Source organism: Canis aureus, unplaced genomic scaffold, assembly GCF_053574225.1.
Source record: "Canis aureus isolate CA01 unplaced genomic scaffold, VMU_Caureus_v.1.0 ptg000175l_RagTag, whole genome shotgun sequence".
NCBI classification, from domain to species: domain Eukaryota; kingdom Metazoa; phylum Chordata; class Mammalia; order Carnivora; family Canidae; genus Canis; species Canis aureus.
In genome coordinates, this window is record NW_027554464.1 from 237,452 (window position 1) to 255,407 (window position 17,956).

The 17,956-nt window shown below is 40.2% G+C and overlaps 1 long non-coding RNA gene across 1 annotated transcript in view; it reads right to left on the reverse strand.

Annotated features, from left to right (window-relative positions):
* Positions 1-3,475: 3,475 nt before the first annotated feature.
* The window catches only part of LOC144309694 (uncharacterized), a 40,999-nt gene continuing 26,518 nt past the window's right edge, over positions 3,476-17,956 (reverse strand). The window contains exon 4 of the long non-coding RNA XR_013375613.1: positions 3,476-3,979. This is a non-coding gene — a long non-coding RNA (uncharacterized LOC144309694). The remainder of the gene's footprint in view (positions 3,980-17,956) is intronic.

Sequence of the window (17,956 nt, forward strand, 5' to 3'; positions counted from 1 at the left end):
AACCGAGCCACCCAGGTGCCTCTCTTTTTTATGATTTTAAAGCCTCTTGGTTTGATATAAATGCAGCTATTCCTGCTTTTTTTTCTCATTACCATTTTCTTGAAATATCTCTTCCTTTCCCTTTAGTTGCAGTCTATGTGTGTCTTTGAGGCTAAAATATTAGGTCTTTCTTTCTTTCTCTTTTAAATTCATTTAGCTATTCTGTCTGTCTTGGTTGGAGAAGTATTTACATTTAAAGTAGCTATTGATAGATCAGGACTTATTTTTGCCCTTTAAAAACTTGCTTTTGGGATGCTGGGTGGTCTGTGGTTGAGCATATGTCTTTGGCTCAGGGCGTGACCCTAGGGTCCTGTGATCGAGTCTTGCATCTGGCTCCCCATGGGGAGCCTCCTTTTCCCTCTGCCCATGTCTCTCCTTCTCTCTCCATGTCTAAATGTTTTCTAGTTGCTTTGGAGATGTATTGTTCCATGTTTTCTTTTTTGTTTTAATGTATTTTGGTACTAGTATCCTTTGCCTTCTTTGTCCTGTTCTTTTGTGTGATTGCTACAGTTTTTTCCTTTGTGGTTTTCATGGGCTTACATAAAACATCTTAAAATCACAAACCCTATTTTAAGCTGATAACAACTTTACTTCCTGAAATTCCTAAAGTTGATACTTCTACTTCTTCTCCCCCTCATATTTTAGGTAATTTCTTATAAAATTTACATATTTTTGTATTTGTAACTAATAACAATTACTGTAGTTATTGTATTTTTACTACATTTATTTTAACTTTTAAACTAGAGTTGTAAGTGAATGATGTACCACCATAACCATATTACAGAATCTAACCTTAACTGTTTACTATTACCAGTGAGTTTTATACTTTCTTTTTTTAAACTTTATTTATTTATTCATGAGAGACACACACAGATAGAGGCAGAAACATAGACAGAGAGGTAGGCTCCATGCAGGGAGCCTGATGTGGGACTTGATCCCTGGACTCCAGGATCATGCCCTGAACCACAAAGGCAGACGCTCAACCACTGAGCCACCCAGGCATCCCTATACTTTCTTTTTATATTTTTATAAGGCTTATGTTTTACTTTTACTCAGAATTCCCTTAATTCCCTTAGTGTTTCTTAGAAGGCAGGTGTAGTGGTAATGAACTCCCTCATCTTTTGTTTGGGAAAAGTCTTTATTTCTCCATTGCTAAAGGACAGCTCTGCTGGGTATAGAATTCTTAATTATTCTTCAATATTTTGAATATGTCATCCCATTTTGTCCTGCCCTAAAAAGTCTTTGTTGAGAAATCTGCTTATAGTCATAGAAGTTCCCGTGTATGTACTTTTCTCTTTTTTCCTTAATGCTTTTAAAATGGTTTCTTTGGCTTTGACAATTTAATTGATCCTTTTTGGTACAGCTTTTCTCAAAGTCAGCCTATTTCAGGTACAGCCTTTTTCAAAGTCAGCCTATTTCAAGTCTTTTGAGCCTTATGGTTCTGTATGTTCATTTCTCTTCCCAGGTTTGGGAAATGTTTAACCACTATTGCTTTCAGTTTGCTTCTGCCCTTTCTCATTCTCTTTTCCTGGAATTCCCATTGTATTTATGAGTCCCTTAGGATTTTTTCACTCTTTCTCATTTTATCTTTTTGTTTCTCTGACTGGATAATTTTTCTATGTCTTATATTTTTAGGTCACTAATTCTTTCCTTCTGCATGGCTAAGTGTACTTTTGAAATTCTACTAACTAATTCAGCTCAATTACTATTTTTTTTTTAACTCTAGGATTTCTCTTTATTTCTGGGTTTGTTGTTTTTTTTCTGGTTGCTATTTCTTTGTCAAACTTCTTGTTGTTTTCATGGATTATTTTCCTAATTTCATTTAATTGTCTGTATGTTATTGTAGTTACCTAAAGTTAAGAAAATTATTATAAATCTGATAGTTCCTAGATCTTCATTTTTTTAGGGTCAGTTTTTAGAACTTTATTAGATTCCTTTTTTTTAAGATTTTATTTATTTATTCATGAGAGAGAGAGAGAGAGAGAAAGATGCAGAGACACAAGCAGACTGCATGCAAGGAGCCTGATGCGGGACTTGAACCTGGGAATCCAGGATCACACCCTGAGCCAAAGGCAGGTGCCCAACCACTGAGCCACACAGGCGTCCCTATTAGTTTCCTTTGATGGTCTCATATTTACTTGGATTTTGTTATCTTTGATTTCTTACATTGGTATCTGCACACTTGAATAATTTGGCTCCTCTTCTAGACTCTATAGATTTGCTTTGGCAGAGATAGATCTTCAATAGTCACCTCAGTTTAAGTCACTGGGCAGGTGGTACCTGCTATTATGGTCTAGTTTTTGGCAAGGCAACTTTCCAAGCTCTAAGTTTGGGTATAGGGAAAGAGGTGGAAATCTGTAGGATGCCCCCCCCCCCAGTTGCATGAATTTTCCATCTGGCTTACTAGATGGTCTGAACTGGGTACTATATTTAGTAGACAGGGCTGTAAATTCATTTCCCTTCACTAGCAGGGGAGGACCCAGTGTCCGCATGGCTCATTTGAGGGTACCTGAATCAACACAAGAGTGTGCACTGAATTTCTTGGTCATCTGCTCTGCAGATGTAGAAAGCCATGGGCTGTTCTCTCTTTTCAAGTGCAGCTAGAAGCAGAGCTTTTGGATGGCCTGTACAGCAGCTCCCCATGTGGTCTTGTTAAGTTCCCAGGTCACAAAAGCTGAAGGCTATATTAATATAATTGGGGCCATGAATTAGTTTCTCTGCCCAGGAGCAGTGGGAGGGGCACCTTTAAAGGCAATAAAGCTCTTTGTGTGTTATCTTATCCTGACCTGTGTCCCAAGTTCCCTGGCCAAATATGAGCCACTGGCTTTGTTCTGCTCACTGTTGTATATGCCTGTCTGTCTCTTGGCTACAGTATTGCTGGCTTTTTGTAGCTCCCTTTTTTCACCAGCCCTTCTGGTCAGGTGGGGCTGGGAGATGCTATCCTCAGTGGTGGGGCTGTTTTAGTTCCCTTTTCTGAATGGGATGGAGAGGTGCTGCTCCAGGCTTCTCTGCTTTTCTGTCTTTTGACTCAGTAAGAGCCAGAAGCTACTCTCTACCTTGGCTATGAGTTAATTCCTCTGCCTAGGTACAGCAGGCCACCCCTCGACACCTGGTACTGGCTTTGCTCTAGACAGTTAGCTCTGCCTTTCTGCTTATTGGCTTACACATTGTTGGTTACAGAGCTTCCAGATATCCTTGCCAGCCCTTCTGGTCAGATGGGGCCTGGGAGCCACAGTGGGTGTGGCTGTGTTTCAGGTTACTTGCTTGGGTGGGGTTGGGAGGGGTGCCTCCTGGCCTTGCTCACATGTTCCCCAAACGAGTTTTTCTTATGGGTGAGGCCATGATGCACCCTCAGCCTTCACTGTGAATTAATTCCCCTGCCTGGGTGCAGCAGGGGAATTTTTCATACCCTGTACTGGCTTTGCCTCGGGGACTGTCTGAACCACCCACACACCTCTTGGTTGGAGTATTGCTGAGCTATACAGCTTTTAGGTTTTCTTGTCAGTGCCCTCTGGCAAGATGGACCAGAAGACAGTTTCCCCAGCAAATGGAGCTACAACTTCTTGCTTGGATATAGTTTCTAGAGTCAGCAAAACTTGTATGAGAACCCAAATCAAGCAGATATGTACTCCAGTGAGTTCTCTGATCACAGTTTGTCCCACACTTGGTTCTGGTGATGAGCAAAGCTGCTGGTTGGGGCCACTACTTGGATTACTAATCACTTAGGGAGTTGTAGTCATGAATTGCATCTGCCAAGATCTGTGTGTTGGTTATTGCAAGCCTCACAGTTTCCCCTGCAATTCTCATGGCACGAGACCAGAGTAGGGGCTCTCATGAAGTAATCTGCAGTGGTGGTGGTGCTGATTGTCCCCTTGAGTTCGCTTCTTTTGGGGGGAACTGGAGGTTCAGGGAAGACCTTTCCATGTGGTGTTGCTCCTGTCTGGGAGAAAGACAAAGTAGTCAGAAAGGAGTTGCTTCTCTTACGCTTCTAATACAGTCTATCTTGGTCTCTGTGATGCAGGGGATGATTCAGTATCATCTCTATTCTAGGATTTTCTCAGCTGTGTCTTGTTCATCAGTAGTTGTTTTTCTGAAGGAGAATAAAGCAGAAATGACCTATGTCAGCATCTTGGTGATGCCACTGTCTCTTAAATTTTCAGAGTTAGCAAGAATCTAAATTTATCTTCTTTGGGATACACACATACATACACTATATATTTTGGGCTATATATACACATACATAAATTGTGATATATGTATACACATATTTCCATATATGTATATATGGAAATATAAATTAACTCAGGCTCATCAGGATCTCATAATTATATTTGGATTGTGAAATTTCATTAATTTAACATGTTAATTAACATGTTAATAATGGTAGTCATGACTATATTTGATTAGGTTAGTTTAAACAGATAGCTTCATATCTTAAGATCAACTGATTAGTAGCCTTAGTTACATTGGCAAAACTCCTTTGCCATGTAACATAACTTAATAATGTTATAACAGCAGGGGTTGGAGAGCATGAGGGCTATGTTACAAATCTGCTTACTGTAATTTAATCGCTGGTCCCTGTGATTCCTCTCATATACAAAATGCATTCAACTTTTCCCATGATTTCCAAGGACCTCACTCCATTATAGCCACAATAAAAAGCCCAAATCTTCAATTAAATCTAGTCTCTCTGTAAGTCTAGAAATCATCACGCAAATTATCAGGTAAATGTAGTATATCTCCTAGACACAATTCCTTCCATCTGTTGACCTGTGAAATTAACTATAGAAGTTATCTGCTTCCAAAATTCTTAACATATAATCATAAGATTGACATCAGGATAACACCTGACATTTTAGTTAAAAAGGAGAGGGAGAATGGAAGGTAGAAAAAGAAGTCATTGGTTCAAAGCAGTTTTGAAATGTAGCTGGGAAAACTTGAGCTGGAGTTCTTTAATTTGGTTGTTAGATATGGGTTCTTACTTCTGTTGTCTGGACTCTTGGTTCCACCTTCTGAGTCATTCTCCCTTTTGCATGAAAAGTAGTATGTGTTTTCTTAGCAGTAACTAGAACCCCTAATCTGCAACCATCTTCCTTTTTTAGCTACTTCCTACCATTTTTAGCTCTCTTCCTGTGTTTCTACCATTCCATCAATATACCAGTGTTACCAGTACCTACAATCTGCTGATCATACCAACACTTCAGTGTCTCTCATCCTTTCATATCTAACTTCCCTTCTTAGGCAGTTTAAATTCCATTGCTTCATATTGGAATGACTGCCTTACGTCGACCTTCAACTTCCTTGTTGTCCTTTGATAGTCACTAAAGCACTAACAGATTTTCATAAAAAGGTTTATTTATTCATTCATGAGAGACACAAAGAGACAGAGAGAGAGGGAGAGACAGGCTCCCTGCAGGGAGCCTGATGTGGGACTCGATCCTGGGTCTCCAGGATCACACTCTGGGCTGAAGGCAGTGCTAAACTGCTGAGCCACCTGAGCTGCCCAGCACTAACAGATTAACTGTGCCTCTCAGCCCCCTCAGCTGCCCAGCTGAATGTGGCTGGGGAAGAAAACAAAGCAGTGTTGTCTGTCCTCACTGTATATGGATGATCACTGCCTTAATTTTGTTCTTGTACTTCCGAGGAATCATTGTGTTTCTCTACTCCATTCACTCACCCATTTACCTCAGGGTATAGCACATTTTTCTCCTGTCTTTAATATCCATCTTCAGCGTTCGTGTCCCTAGCCTCAGCTGATGATCTTATATCTTATTTCACTGAGAAAAGAGGAACAATCAGAAAGATTTTAGTAAGCTCCAACAAGCCTTCAACCTATCTACAAACTCTCTTTTCTCCTTTATCCTGGATAAACTGTCCATGCTCCCAGCAATTGTCACCCCTTTCTCCTGTAAGTAGAACCCATGCCTGCCTGACATGACTCCAGAGACTTTTCTATTGGCCTAAAGACAGTTTTTGTATCTCACATCTTAAAAAAAATGTTTTTCTCTCCATCCTAATTCTTCCTCAGCTATTATATCATTTTCCCCTTTTCTTTATAAAATATATACCTAAAAATAATTATATATATTGCCTTTAGCTTTTATCTTTAGAATTTCTTTTTAATTCACTTTAGTGAGGGCTTTGCTGTTACCATCAAGCAGACACTGTTCTCATCAAAGTCACCAGTGATTTAGATCCAGGGGTCTCTTCTCAACCTTCATCAAACCTATCATCAGCTTTTGACATTGATAGTTTAATAGCTACTTGACTTGATGTCCTTGACATTAGGAATCACTCTTAATCTTTCTCTTATTTTTGTGCCTTATTCTTGCCACTTTGATTATTTTCTGATTTATATCTCCAGCCTGAAATTTTCACCTGAGGTACAGACTGATTAATATATCTAGGTCTCTGCTAGACATGATTACTTGAATACCTAACAGGATCTTAAATATAGCATGTCCAAAACATAGGTCCTGTTTCCAACTCACCGAAAACCTACTTCTTCACAGTCTTCTCCATTTCATAAATGGTGTTTCCATTGTTTCATTTTTTAAAAATATTTTTAATTGAAGTTTGATTTGCTAACATATAACTCCCAGTGCTCATCCTGTCAAGTGCTCCCCTCAGTGTCCATCACCCAGTCACCCCATCCCCCGACCTGTCTCCCCTTCCACTACCCCTCATTCATTTCCAATACTTGAGTCTCTCATGTTCTGTCTCCCTCTCTATTTCCCACTCATTTTCCCTCCTTTCCCCTATAATCCCGTTCACTATTTCTTATATTCCCTGAATGAATGAAACCATATAATGTTTGTCCTCCTCTGATTGACTTTCCTCACTCAGCATAACACCATCCCATTCCATCCACGTTGAAGCAAATGATATTCATCCTTTCTAATGGCTGAGTAATATTCCATCGTATACATAGACCACATCTTCTTTATCCATTCATCTTTTGATGGACACCAAAGTTCCTTCCACAGTCTGGCTATTGTGGACATTGCTGCTAGAAACATCGGGGTGCAAGTGTCTCGGTTTTTCACTGCATCTGTGTCTTTGGGGTAAATCTCCAGCAGTGCAATTGCTGGGTCATAGGACAGTTCTATTTTTAACTCTTTGAGGAACCCACACACAGTTTTCCAGAGTGGCTGCACCAGTTCACATTCCACCAACAATGCAAGAGGGTTCCCCTTTCTCCACATCCTCTCGAACATTTGTTGTTTCCTGCCTTGTTAATTTTCACCATTCTCACTGCTTTGAGGTGGTATCTCATTGTGGTTTTGAATTGTATTTCCCTGATGGCAAGTGATGCAGAGCATTTTCTCATGTGCTTGTGGGCCATGTCTTTGTCTTCTTTGGTGAGATTTCTGTTCATGTCTTTTGCCCATTTCATGATTGGATTGTTTGGTTTTTTGCTGTTGAGCTTAATAAGTTCTTTATATATTTTGGATACTAGCCCTTTATCTGATATGTCATTTGCAAATACCTTCTCCCATTCTGTAGGTTGTCATTTAGTTTTGTTGACTGTTTCTTTTGCTGTGCAAAAGCTTTTTATCTTGATGAAGTCCCAGTAATTCATTTTTGCTTTTGTTTCCCTTCCCTTCATAGATGTATCTTGCAAGAAGTTGCTGTGGCCAAGTTCAAAAAGGGTGTTGCCTGTGTTCTCCTCTAGGATTTTGATGGAATCTTGTCTCACATTTAGATCTTTCATCCATTTTGAGTTTATCTTTGTGTCTGGTGCAAGAGAGTGGTCTAGTTTCATTCTTCTGCATGTGGTTGTCCAATTTTCCCAGCACCATTTATTGAAGAGAATTTAATGAAGACCTTCATTTTTCCAGTGGATAATCTTTCCTGCTTTGGTAATTATTAGTTGACCATAGAGTTGAGGGCCCATTTCTGGGTTCTCTGTTCTGTTCCATTGATCTATGTGTCTGTTTTTGTGCCAGTACCACACTGTCTTGATGACCACAGGTTTGTAGTACAAGCTGAAATCTGGCATTGTGTTGCCCCTGGCTTTGGTTTTCTTTTTCAATATTCCCCTGGCTATTCAGAATCTTTTCTGATTCCACACAAGCCTTAAGATGAATTGTTCCAACACAGTGAAGAAAGTCCATGGCATTTTTTTTATTCATAGAGATGCAGAGAGAGAGAGAGAGAGGCAGAGACACAGGCAGAGGGAGAAGCAGGCTCCATGCAGAGAGCCTGGGGTGGGACTCGATCCAGGGTCTCCAGATCAGGCCCCGGGCCACAGGCGGCACTAAACTCCTGTGCCAGTGGGGCTGCCCAGTCCATGGTATTTTGATAGGGATTGCATTGAACATGTAAATTGCCCTGGGTAGCATAGACATTTTCACAATATTAATTCTTCCAATCCATGAGCACGGAGTATTTTTCCATCTCTTTGTGTCTTCCTCAATATCTTTCAGAAATATTTTGTAGTTTTTAGGGTATAGATCCTTTACTTCTTTAGTTAGGTTTATTCCTAGTATCTTATGCTTTTGGGTGCAATTGTAAGGGTTTGATTCCTTAATTTCTCTTTTTTCAGTCTCATTGTTAGTGTATAGAAATGCCACTGACTTCTGGGCATTGATTTTGATCCTGCCACACTGCCAAATTGCTGTATGAGTTCTAGAAATCTTGGGGTGGAGGCTTTTGGGTTTTCTATGTACAGTATCATGTCATCTGCAAAGACGGAGAGTTTGGCTTCTTTTTGCCAATTTGAAAGCCTTTTATTTCTTTCTGTCATCTGATTGCTAAGGCTAGGACTTCTAACAATATGTTGAGTAGCAGTGGTGAGAGTGGACATCCCTGTCTTGTTCCTGATCTTACGGGAAAGGCTCTCAGTGTTTCCCCATTGAGAATAATATTTGCTGTGGGCTTTTGTAGAGGACTTTTAAGATGCTGAGGAATGTTCCCCCTATCCCTGCACTCTGAAGGGTTTTGTTCAGGAATGGATGCTGTATTTTGTCAAATGATTTCTCTGCATCTATTGAGAGGATCATATTGTTCTTGTTTTTTCTCTTGTTGATATGATCTATCACATTGATTGCTTTACGAGTGTTGAACGTCCTACATCCGGGGGATAAATCCCACTTGGTCATAGCGAATAATCTTCTTAATGTATTGTTGGATCCTATTGGCTAGTATCTTGTCGAGAATTTTTGCATCTGAGTTCATCAGTGATATTGGTGTATAATTCTCCTTTTTGGTGGGCTCTTTTGTTTTGGAATTAAGGTGATGCTGGCCTCATAGAATGATTTTGGAAGTATTCCATCCCTTTCTATCTTTTGGAACAGCTTTAGTAGAATAGGTATTGTTTCTTCTTAAACATTTGATAGAATTCCCATGGGAAGCCATCTGGCCCTGGACTTTTGTGTCTTGGGAGGTTTTTGATGACTGCTTCAATTTCCTCTCTGGTTATTGGCCTGTTCAGGTTTTCTATTTCTTCCTGTTCCAGTTTTGGTAACTTGTGGTGTTCTAGAAATGCGTCCATTTCTTCTAGATTGCCTAATTTATTGGCATATAGCTGCTCACAATACGTTTTTAAAATTGTATGTATTTCATTGGTATTGATTGTGATTTCTCCCCTTTCATTCATGATTTTATAATTGGAATATTTTCTAATTTCTTTTGAATGAGGCTGACTAATGGTTTATCTATCTTATGAATTCTTTCAAAGAACCGACTCCTGGTTTTTTTGATCTGTTCTACAGCTCTTCTGGTCTCTATTTCGTTGAGTTCTACTCAGATCTTTATTAACTCTCTTCTTCTGCTGGGTGTAGGTTTTATTTGCTGTTCTTTCTCCAGTTCCTTTAGGTGCAAGATTAGCATGTGTATTTGAATTTTTTCCAATTTCTTGAGGGAGGCTTGTATTGTGATGTAGTTCCCTCTTAGGACTGCTTTTGCTGTATCCCAAAGATTTTGAAAGGTTGTGTCTTCGTTTTCATTAGTTTCATGAATCTTTTAATTCTTCTCTAATTTCCTGGTTGACCCTTTCATCTTTTGGCACGGTACTCTTTAACCTCCATGTGTTTGAGTTTCTTCCAAATATCTCCTTGTGATTGAGTTCTAGTTTCAAAGCATTGTGGTCTGAAAGTATGCAGGGGACAATCTCAATCTTTTGGTATTGGCTGAGACCCGATTTGTGACCCCGTATGTGGTTTATTCTGGAGAAAGTTTCACATGCACTTAAGGAGAATGTGTATTCAGTTGCATTTGGATGCAAAATTCTGTATATATAGGTGAAATTTGGTCCAGTGTATCATTTAAGGCCCTTGTTTCTTTGGTGATGTTGTGCTTAGAAGATCTGTCATTTGCAGAAAGTGCCATGTTAAAGCCTCCCACTATTAGTGTATTATCTAAGTGTGTCTTTATTTCGGTTATTAATTGACTGATATACTTGGCAGCTCCCACATTAGGGGCATAAATATTCATGATTGATAGGTATTCTTGTTTGATAGACACTTTAAGTATGATACAGTGTCCCTCTTCATCTCTTGTTACAGTCTTTCGGATAAACTTTAATTTATCTGATGTGAGGATTGCTACCCCTGCTTTCTTTTGAGGACCATTTGAATGGTAACTTGTTCTCCACCCTTTCATTTTCAGACTGGATGTGTCCTTAGCTCTCAAATGAGTCTCCTGTAGACAGCAAATAGATGGGTTTTTTAATTTTATTTTTTTTCCAGGCCGAAGCCCTGTGTCTTTTGATGGAATCATTTAGCCCATTCATGTTCAGAGAAACTATTGAAAGATATGAATATAGTGTCATCGTAATACCTATTCAGTCTCTGTTTTTAGGGATTATTTATTTGGGTGTCCTCTTCTTTTTACAGTGTTCCCCTTAATATTTCTTGCAGAGCTGGTTTTGTGGTCACATACTCTTTCAGTTTTTGCCTATCTTGGAAGCTCTTTATCTCTCCTCCTGTTTGGAATGGCAGCCTTGCTGAATAAATATTTTTGGCTGCATGTTCTTCTCATTTAGTACCATGAATATATTCTGTCAGCCCTTTCTGGCCTGCCAGGTCTCTGTGGAGAGGTCTGCTGTTAATCTGATATTTCTCCCCATATAAGTTAAGAATCTCTTGTCTCTGGCTGCTTTAAGGATTTTCTGTTTATTTTTGGAATTTGCAAGTTTCGCTATTAAATGTCAAGGTGTTGAACAGTTTTTATTGATTTTGGGGGGTGACCTCTCTATTTCCTGGCTCTAAATGCCTGTTTCCCTCCCCAAATTAGGGAAGTTCTCAGCTATTATTTGTTTAAATATACTTTCTGGTTCTCTCTCCCTCTTGGCGTCTTCTGGAACCCCAGTTGTTTCCTGAGGCTGTCATTTATTTCCCTTAACCTTTCCCCATGGTTTTTAAATTGTTTTTCTCTTTTTTCCTCAGCTTTCTTCCTTGCTATCACCTTGTCTTCTATGTTACTCACTCTCCCCCCCTCATTAACCCTAGCTGTTAGGACATCAGTTTGGCTAGCATCTCATTTAATTTATTTTTAATTCCAACCTGATTAGAGCTAAATTCTGTAGTAACAAAGTCTCTAGAGTCCTTTATGCTTTTTTTCCCCAGAGCCACCAGGAGCTTTATAATTGGGCTTCTGAATTGGCTTTCTGATATCAAATTGTAACCCATTTTCTGTAACTCTGTTACAGAGAGTACTGTTTCGCTTCTTTCTTTTGTGGTTAATTCTTCTAGTCATTTTGTTCAGTGCATAGTGGCTGTGTGAACGGGCTGAGTCAGGAATATCAGTCACGACCTAAGTAAATTTCACCGTAGATGATTCTGATGAGGTCAGAGACCAGAAAATGAAAACGAAGATGAGAACAAAATTAAAGGAAAGGGCCACTAAAGTGAAAAATAAATTTTTAAACAAAGCAATAAAAGATAAAAGGCCAAAAATACCATAGAAGAAGGAAAAAGTAAAAAAATAAAATAAAATAAAACAAAACAAAAAACAAAAGAGGAAAAAGAGAAAAAAGAAAAAAAAGGGAGATGGTGGTGGTGACGAAGTTGTAGTGGAGGGAGAACGTAGTCTACCTGAGGGGTCCTAGAGGTTGATCCTCTTGGTTCTGAGTATATTAAGTTCTGTATGTTAGAAGATGCTCAGTTCTAAATTTATATAAACCAGAAATACATGTAGAGAGCCCCACCAATGACCACCAAAACATAAATGAAATAAAAGAGGGGGGCAGAATGGGAATGCAGAGAGAGTATAATCTCACAGAATGAACCAGCACGGTATACCACTTGGTTCTGGGTGCATGCTGGCATGGTTTAGAAGGTATGAACTTGTGCCATTGTAGAACAAAATGAGGCAGAGAGAAAACACAAAACAAAACAAAAACCATATCTTGTATATATCCCAAAATTGAGTATGTTGTAGGGAATCTAGAAGTGGAAAGTATATCTAGGACGTGTCATTGTAGAAATTTGAAAGTCAAAAAGGAAGCATCTTAAAAATGAAGAGTTGGTAAAATATTGTAGTAAGGTGGGAAAGAGGAAAAAAAAGAAAATTTACAGTCTGATATAAAAACAAGTTGTAGTGGAATAGGCAGGAAAAAAATAGGAGGGGTACCCTCTGGTTCTATATCGTGTAAATCCCTGGACTTGCCCTGGAGCTTTCCAGTGCTGCTCGGTGAACTTGCTCTTGCCCTGACCTTCCAGCTGGTCTTCGGGGGAGGGGCTGCTGTGCTGACTCGCAGGTGTGTGCACCTGGGCGCTGCCCCGCCCCCCTGCCGGGTGTAGGGCTCAGGGGGAGCTGTTGCCCCGGTGAGGCCCCTGTCCCCTGGCAGCCCCGCCTCTCCCAGGCACAGGGTGACACCAGGAGGGACAACCCCACAGGCGGCGGCCAGGTCTCCCCAGCCCTGGAGTCCGCTCCCGCCGTGACCACCGCGGCTCCCAGTCCGCAGGGGCCTGGGTGCTCCCGGGGCGGGGGCGCCGATCTGCACAGGTCGGGGCGCCGGAGCAGGAGCCTCCTCGCTGTCCTGGGCCCTCCCCGCCTCGGCCCGTCCCGGGGCAGCGCAGGATCCCGGCTGTGTCCCCCGGAGGCCTGGGGTCCGGGGCCTGCGCCGCTGGAGTCGCGCTCCCGGGGAGCCCCCTCCGCCCGGAGCCCCGCCCGACCCTCCGGCTGCGCCCCCAGGCCCCGCGGGGCGCGCTCCGGCCCTTTACGGAGATGGGCGGCTGTGGGGCGCGCTCTCCCCGGCGCCCCGGGATCCCGCCCGGGTCCCTGCTGAGCGCCTTTCCGTCCGGGAAGAGTCGTGGGGATTGTCAACGTGCCCGCTTCCCGGGCGGGGCGCCCTGTCCCGAGGCTCTCCCCGGCCTCGGCGGCTCCTCGCGGCCCTCCCCCACCGGATTCTTTTTTATTTTATTGTTTTCCGCCTTCCTGCCTTGTCAGAAGCGAAAAGCCTTCTCTCTGTAGCGTTCTTTACATCTCAGTTCGAATTTGAGGTGTTCAGGATGGTTTGAAAGTTATCTAGGGGTGTTGGTGGGGCCGGTGTGTGGAGGACCCCACTCCTTTGCATCCTGGCCCGCCCCCGTTGCCATTGTTTCAGATGCTCAGGTCAAAGACTTCAAAATCGTATGGATTCATCTTTTTTTTACATTTTGTAACTGATGCCAGTTATTTCTATCATGTCTGCCTTTAAAATATAACCAGAATGCCTCGTTTTTATCTCCTCATTACCTCCCTGGTCCAGACCATTATCATTCCTTATCGGAATTTTTGAAATCTCCTTTTCTTGCTGATGTCACCTTATTTTTATCTTTTCTCAGTACAGTAGCCATGGGGATGGGATTAAGTCAGAATTTGTTAAAGCATCCCTAATTGTTTCCAATACCTCAAAATTAAGGCCAAAAAATTAAAGTGATTGCTCTGAGTTTACCTAGTTGTCAGGTTTTCTAGGACACCTCCCTTGATCACCATCTGTGAATTTTCAACCCTACTCTGTCATGCTCTATTCCTTTCTCTTTTTTTTTTTGCCTTATTATCATTAAATGAATTATATATGTCTTACCTATTTCTTTTGTTTTTCAATATCTCACCTAGTATCCCTACCTTTCTCACTCACATTATTTAAATGCCATGAAGACAGAGATTTTTTTCTGTTTTCTTTTCCCCATTTTACTTTTCTGTCTTCTTAGAAGACTCTATACCTGTGCCAAACATATAGTGTGTACGCAGTACATCTTTGTCAAGTGAATGAAGAGTGAATGAATGAGTACTTGTTATTCTGTTGTCATAATTTCCTGTTTATAAATTTCCCATGCTAGATTTTAGGCTCCCTATTGGTGAGCACTATATATATATATATATATATATGTATTTTATATGTATATACATAATATTTAATGTAGGATGTGTTGAGAAATGTGAAGAGTCTGAAACTTTACTTATAAGCTAGCAAGTTAGCCTATGTAGTTCTATGGATGCTGCCAAAATAGGTGAGACTTCTGGTTCAGAGACTAAAGGATTTATTATTAATGGTGTAACACCCAGCATAAATGTCCTGTTTGCCTTAGTTCCTCTTGCTCCCTGAGTCCCAGGAGCAGCTCAGAGGGGCCCAGGCTGATATGCATGAGAAATAGGTTATGCATCACAGCTAAGAAAGCCTGTGTTTATGGAACCCAAATCTTATAGTGGGATTCAAGCAAATGTGTCTGACCTATGTTTAAGAGGAGTACATTTTCCTTATTATATTATACAAGACAATAATTTGCCCTCTCTTATAGATGGAGTCACTACCTCTATTTTTCATGAGCATTTACTATTTTAATATCCTTAAAAGGATGGTCTGGAACAAAGGGGCAGTTAATGGCTCAGCTTATAGGACATGCAGAAACATGAGAGACCCTGGAGAATTATGTCCCAATAGTACCTCTGCTGGTCAGATTACAGGAGATCCTTAAAACCATGTGTAGAATAATGTAATTAATAATTGCTACTTCAAATGCAATAATTTTGAATGTAAAGTGTTACTGTTTGTGCATTGGTGTTCCTTTAAAAGATTTCATCTATTTATTCATATAGCAGTCTTTTTGATTTCATGGTACTTTTACAAATATTTGACTATTTTATGCTTTAAATAACTAATGAATATTAACTTTTGATGAAGACTACAGTTATTTTAACATTACAACTCCAAAATTATTATAACTCCTTTTGAATGCGTGAAAAAGCCTGAAGCTCAAAGAAATACGATGAGTAGAGAACATATTCTAAAATAGTATGCATAGTTTTAATGTATTTAAAGCTTATAATAACCTCTGCTTAATCAAATCAAATAAAGTAGAACCTCAATGTACTAGAACACTCAAATAACTTTTGTCCTCCTTCATGTAACTTTCAAGGAGGGTCATGAAATCTAGCAAGAAAGAGAGATAAACAGGGAGAGTTAACCTAGTGGACTTACAGTTATCATAGCTACGCCTCAGAGATATTGTGGTTTTTGTTCCAGACCACTGCAGCTAAGCAAGTATCACAATAAAATGAATTCTTTGCTTTTCCAGTGCATATAAAAATTATGTTTGCACTATACCTTAGCCTGTTAAGTGTGCAGTAGTATTATGTCTAAAGAAACAATGTACATACCTTAATTAAAAAGTACTTTATTGTTAGAAAATTCTATCATACAAATTTTCAAGGAGTCATAATTGTTTGTTGGTGGAAGGTCCTGCTTCTACGTTGATTGCTGCTGCCTGGTCTGGGTGGTAGTCACTGAAGGTTGGAGTAGCTGTGCCAATTTGCTAAAATCAGACAGCAATGAAATTTGCTACATCAATTGGCTCTTCCTTTCATGAACAGTTCTCTGTAGGATATGGTGCTATTTGATAGCATCTTACCCGCAGTACAACCTCTTTCAAAATTGGAGTCAGTCTTCTCAAACCTTGCTGCTGCTTTATCAACTAAGTTTATGTAATATTCTGAATCCCTTATTGCCATTTCAACAATCTTTACAGATTCTTTCCCAGGAGTAGGAATAGGTTACGTCTCAAGAAATTATATTCTTTTTTCATCCATAAGAAGCAACTCCTAATCTGTTCAAGTTTTTCCCCCCACTTTTAAAGCCTTCATTTTTGGCATTAGTACTTTTTTAAAAATTTTAAGTTTTTGCTTAGATTCTAGTTGGTTAGCATGTGGTTCAATATTGGTTTCAGAAGTAGAGTACAGTGATTCATTACTAATGTATAAAATCATGTGCTCATCACAAGTGCAACCAATAATACTCATCACCCAATTCACCCATCTCCCCTCCAGCAGCCCTCAGTTTGTTCTCTGTAGCTAAGAGTCTCCTGTGGTTTGCTTCTTTTTTTGTTTTCCCTTCCCCTATGTTCATCTGTCTTATTTCTTAAATTCCACATATAAGAGAGATGATATGGTATTGATCTTTTTCTAACTGACTTATTTCATCCAAGTTTTATTATGAGATTGCAGCAGTTCAGTCACAACTTCAGGTTCTACCTCTAATTCTAGTTCTCCTGCTGTTTCCACCCCATTTGCAGTTATTTCCTCCACTGAAGTCTTGAGCCCCTCAAAGTCATCCCTGGGGTTTAGAGTCAACTTCTTCCAAATTCCTATTTCTGTTGATATTTTGAATGCTTCTCACGAATCACAAATGTTCTTAATAGCATTTAGCGTGGTCAGTCCTTTCCAGAAGGCTTTCAATGGACTTTTCCCACATCCATCAGAGAAATCAGTATCTATGGCATCTATAGCTGTATGAAATGTGTTTCTTAAATATTAAGCCTTGAAAGTTGAAAATGACCACTTGATCCATGGGCTGCAGAATGGATGTTGTATTAGAGGTAGAAAAACAGCATTAATCTCACTGTACCTCTCTGTCAAAGCCCTTGGGTGCCCAGGTGCGTTGTTAGTGAGCAGTCATATTTTGAAACGAATCTTTTTTTTTTTCTGAGCAGTCAGTTCAACAGTGGACTTAAAACATTCAAGAAATCATGTCATAAATAGATGTACGGTCATCTAGGCTTTGCAGTTCCATTTATAGAGCACAGATAGAAGGGATTTAGCATAATTCTGAAGGGCCCTAGGAATTTCATAACAGTAAATGAGCATTGGCTTTGGCTTAAAGTCATCAGCTACATTAGCCCCTAACTTAGAGAGTCAGCCTGTCTTTTGATGCTTTAAGGCCAGACATTGACTTCTCTCTAGCTATGAAAGTCCTAACGTCCACTATGAGGCTGTTTAATCTACATTGAAAATCTGCGGTTCAGTGTGGCTGCCTTCATTAATTCTCTTTGCTACAACTTCTGGATACCTTGCTGCAGCTTCTGCATCAGCACTTGCTGCTTCACCTTGCACTTTTATGTCATAGAGATGGCTTCTTTCCTTAAACTTCATGAAATAACCTCTGCTAGCTCAGACTTTTCTTCAGCAGCTCAACTAATTAATTATTAGGACTTTTTTTTTTCAGAACAGTTTTCAAGTCACAGAAAAGTTGAGGAAAAAGTAGAGATTTCCCACATACCTCTCCTGCCCTAAACACACACACACACACACACACACACACACACATACACACACACAGAGAGAGAGAGAGAGAGAGCATCTCCTACATCAGATTTCCCAGCGGGCAGGGGAGGGGGGCATTTGTCACAACTGATGATTCGACACTGATACATCATAATTATTCAAAGCCCAGTATGGTCCACTCTTGGTGTGATACATTCTGTGGGTTTGGAAGAATGCGTGGTAAAATCTATTTGTCAATATGGTATCATACAAAGTATTTTCATGACATTGCTCTTGTATTGAAAATACTCTTGTGAATCACCTCATCAGCCTTCCCCCCACCTCTAAATTCTGGCAACCACTCCTCCTTTTACTCATTTCATATTTTTGCCTTTTCCAGATGTTAAATAGTTGAAAGCCTACAGTATGGAGCCTTTTCAGCCTGGTTTCT